Raw genomic sequence first — 4,155 nt, forward strand, 5'->3', positions numbered from 1 at the left:
AATGCAATACAGTCAAAGAGGAAAGATTGTCTCGCATAGCAAATAAGTAACAGACCTAGTTACTGGTAGATTGCATGCAACCCAAACTAGTTTAAAACATGTTAATATATAAAGAAACTGAAACATGGAAGCCTGAGCATGGACGCTGGCGGTAGGTCCAAAAACTATTACTTGTTAACAGGCTGGAATCAACATGTTCATATATCCGTAAATACGATTGAGAACAAGAGTTTAATATACCATCTAGATAAAAGGAAAGAATGCGAATACCCTTCCAGTATACAGAACGGGAACCATGTCTCGTCTGCACGACCTGCTATAGAATATAGCCATGGCCGTAGCCACTGTCACCGAGGAACTTAGTTCCACAAAGAAAATGACTAAGATAATGTAACGACAGCACGAGGAAGTTATATTTATGCCTGTAACAACAACTCATGCATGCTTAATGTATAAAAGAAAGAACATACAGAAAGGCGATTATAGAAAGGCAGAACACTGTAAATGGTAGATTCATAACCAGATGCCATTGTAACGACCATTTCGAGTATTAGTGTTACCCTGAAACTACATCGTATATGGAGCCGAAAACAAGAGTCTGCCGTCACGGGGACGGGTAACCTTCCATTAGACAAAGTCTGAATGCAACCGAAACAGAGAAGCAACAACAGAGAGTTATAATACCGGCCGTGAGCTTACAACCAGTTCAACAGAAAGACATTTAGTACACGGCAAGTAAAAGAATGTGCAGTTCACAGTAAGCAAAGGGCTCGAACAAAGCCACGCTCGGCATACAAAAATATATATATACATAAGCTGTAGCAAGCAATACCTTAGAAGTGAACCCTGGGCGGGCATAAAACACATAAGTACTGAAAGTGGTAATAAAAGACTTCAACATTAAACCAGAGTTATATTCATGACTGAACAATAAGACACGGTCTTATACAAACATCCATTATTCATTACAGACAAAACCCAGAACTTATAAATGTCTCAGGGTAATTAAACCCTAACCAAAACTATAGAAAGAAGTGCCAAGGTACACGGGCCGCCGTGGAGTGGGCGCTCCCGGTGTCGAGCCTTCATCTAACCAGATAACAAAGGTATGCAACGGAGGGGTCCGCCTGTAAATACCTCAAGTGATTCGAAAGGGGCAACCAACGTTCAAGCGGTGGGCTGCCACATTCAAAACCTCGACTGTATTAAACGAGGTTCTATGCAAACTCTAGTGCTCAAAGCAAGGGGTATTCCGAGAGTGGAACTCACCTGCGGCCGCCAGGGAACAGTAAGGTTGAACTCCAAGACTGTGGCGTTACCGGAAAGGCCGAACCGAACCCGTCTGCGTACCTTGCAGCAAAAGAACATCGTTATAACCAGACAAGAGAATTCATCATACAGAATGCAAACGAAAATGTAAATCCTTCAACCCTTACCTTGCAGGCGTAATAGCAAGCTCGATACATGTTCTGAGGACGAGCAAGAGGTGAGAATGATGTCTGAGGGTTTGTTCGGGCACCAGAGCACCGGAGAGGTCGGAGAGAAATGTGAAGAATGGATTCTGAGCTCGCTCTGGTGGAGTTTTGAGCCGCGCTAAAACCCTCAACCTCTGTCCACCATTAGATCTAAAGCACAGATCCTGGCCGTCGATGTTTGGCGGGAATCCATGGCGGAGTATCCAAAGTGCCCAAGGCCAAGCGGTCACATGGCTTGGTGGGTCGGATATGCCACCTGTCGAGCAACGGACTAACTTCATTAAGATACCAGGTGACCTGGCAACTGCAGAGTCTGCGGTCGGACCACCTAACCCTGCTCCTGTTTAATACATTGCGTGCTGGGTAGGGTCACAAGGTAAGTAACCCAGTTAACAGTCAATGCGACCAACCCAAAATCATATCAGAATATCCCATCGTAATAAAGTGCTGGGATACGAATACATGAATTACATTTATACAGTTGGATTATGGGTAATGCAATATGTTAACATTATGTTGTATGCGGTAATTTCGAGATAGGAAGCGTGTAAATGACAAGTTGGTTTTACATGGTCTGCATATAAATAAATAAAAAAATTTATATAGTAAGAGATGTGACACGCAAAGTCCATCCCCATAAAGCCTATGAAATGTAGAAAAAATCTCAATCATTCAGTTGTCTGGATCGGGACTATTGTCCCTGGCCATTTCTTTCATAACACCCTGGAGCTCTTCAATGGAAACCAACCTGGACAGAGTTTTGTTGGCTTCATCATCCACCATGCAGGGAAACAGGTTGGCGAATTCCAGATATTCACTCAATTTGTGTCCCTCCTTCGCCTTGTATTAGTTGTTGTAATATCTCACTGTAGCCCTTTGTATATTATTATTTTTTGTGAGGACACTATTTGTATCATATTTGATGTGCAATATTGAATTAATCTTCTTGTGGGTTGATGCTTAAATTTAGGAATTGAACCTAAGAATTTTGGTTATAGAATGTTTGTAAGAGGTAATGGAAAAAAAAAAAAAAAAACCTCAATTCAAAATGCGTACTCTAGTGAGGTAGTATCGATGGTTTGTAGTACACAATTTGATCTAGTATCTATCATAGCAAATTGTAGTGTGGTGGTATCAATGGTTTGTGGTACACAATTTAAGCAAGTATCTATCATAAATGCACTAATTCATGAAAGTGAAAATCAGTAGGATGAAACGAATGTACTCAAGCTTGGCTGCAGTGATATCTAATGTAGATTTAGTGGCAGGTTGACAAGTGAAAAACTAGTTCTTAAACAGATAGAAAAACTGGAGTGTACAAGCTATTTCTCTCCAAATAATATTGTTGAAGGCCCTCCAAATCTCAACCTTTCCTTTTTTGCTCATCTCCTCTAGAAAAGGAATGGTTTATCATTGGAAAGATATTCTTTGCAAAGATGATGAAAGACAATGTGCAAGTTTCTGGGGAGAAAGGAGCTTTCTTCTTGTGGATCATAATCTTTGTATTGACACATTTATCAACCAACTTTTCCAATATGTTAGAAATGGATGGGTCCTACTTCAGTTACTTGATATAGTGACCCCAACTATGGTAAATTGGAAGCAAGCAAGCAAGCCTCCAATGAAGATGTCATTCAAGGAACATTCAAGGAACTAGAAGATTGTGGTTAATTAGTCAGAATTGGAAAACAATTAAACTTTTAACTTTCTTTACTGTAGACCTCAACATAACATGGCGAGGTATTCCAGATATGGAAGAGAAGAATGTTGGATTGCTTGCTATATTTGATGATCCTAATGGCGATGAAGCAAATTCAGTGTTTCAATCAAGGCGCTTAAATCCCTCAATCACAATAAAAGGGTCATAAATCCAGTATTTCAAATTACTAAGTTGGTGGTTTTTTTTGGCTCAAAATCTTGACTTACCACCCCAAAACTTACTTCCCTCAGAAATCCTTCCCAGTCCCACTCCTCTTTCTACTCTATTCAAATTCAAAAGTCTTCCCATGTAAATTCAACCTTCTGCTACTACCACTGCCATCAGTCTTTCCATCTAAAGCCAATTTTCTGCAGCTGCCACTGCCACTGGCATCACTTCTATTTGGTCTCTTGGCACCAATCCTATTTTTTTTCTGTAAAAAAATCAGAAGGCATCATCTATATTGCACAGAAAGAGAGTGGAGAAAATTCGTTATATAGAAGGAGAAATAAAATGTTGCAAGCACAGATCATTCATTGTGGCTTCAGGAATCCACCTCTTGGCATATTCCTACAATCCACATCTGTACAAAATACTGAATCAGAGAATAGCTTTTGCTGTAATACAACACCTTAAAATATAATAAAAGAGATTTGTTGTTCTGCTGAATGAATATTGTATTCAGTAAAAATTACAGAGCATACATCCCTCTTCCATGGTGTTGCTTAGCTGCAAACACCCACAAATTAATTCCCAATTTAAAAGACTACAAATTTTATATCCTAAAATAGATGAGAAATTCCATTCTCTTACTCTGTTATACAGTCTTCATTAGCAAGAAAATGTGCCCACACATGATGAAGGGACTCTAAACTGGTGGACAAAGATATAATGGTGTCATTATCACCCCCTTTATTATATAAGCATTCAACCAGCTGAGGGAGGAGACAAAGCATGATTTCAAATTTTGGTAGACCCTCT

The 4,155-nt window shown here is 39.8% G+C and overlaps 1 long non-coding RNA gene across 1 annotated transcript; it reads right to left on the reverse strand.

Moving 5' to 3' along the window:
* Nucleotides 1–324: 324 nt before the first annotated feature.
* Nucleotides 325–1,630, reverse strand: LOC149179778 (uncharacterized). The gene is made up of 2 exons (XR_016257407.1): nt 1,437–1,630; nt 325–1,350 (listed from the first exon to the last, which is right to left on the reverse strand). It is a non-coding gene; the product is annotated as an uncharacterized LOC149179778 (long non-coding RNA).
* Between the last annotated feature and the right edge of the window lie 2,525 nt (nt 1,631–4,155).

Source organism: Pinus tabuliformis, chromosome 3_2 (assembly GCF_031772625.1).
Source record: "Pinus tabuliformis cultivar Carrire ecotype Pingquan chromosome 3_2, CPIR1, whole genome shotgun sequence".
Lineage (NCBI taxonomy): Eukaryota > Viridiplantae > Streptophyta > Pinopsida > Pinales > Pinaceae > Pinus > Pinus tabuliformis.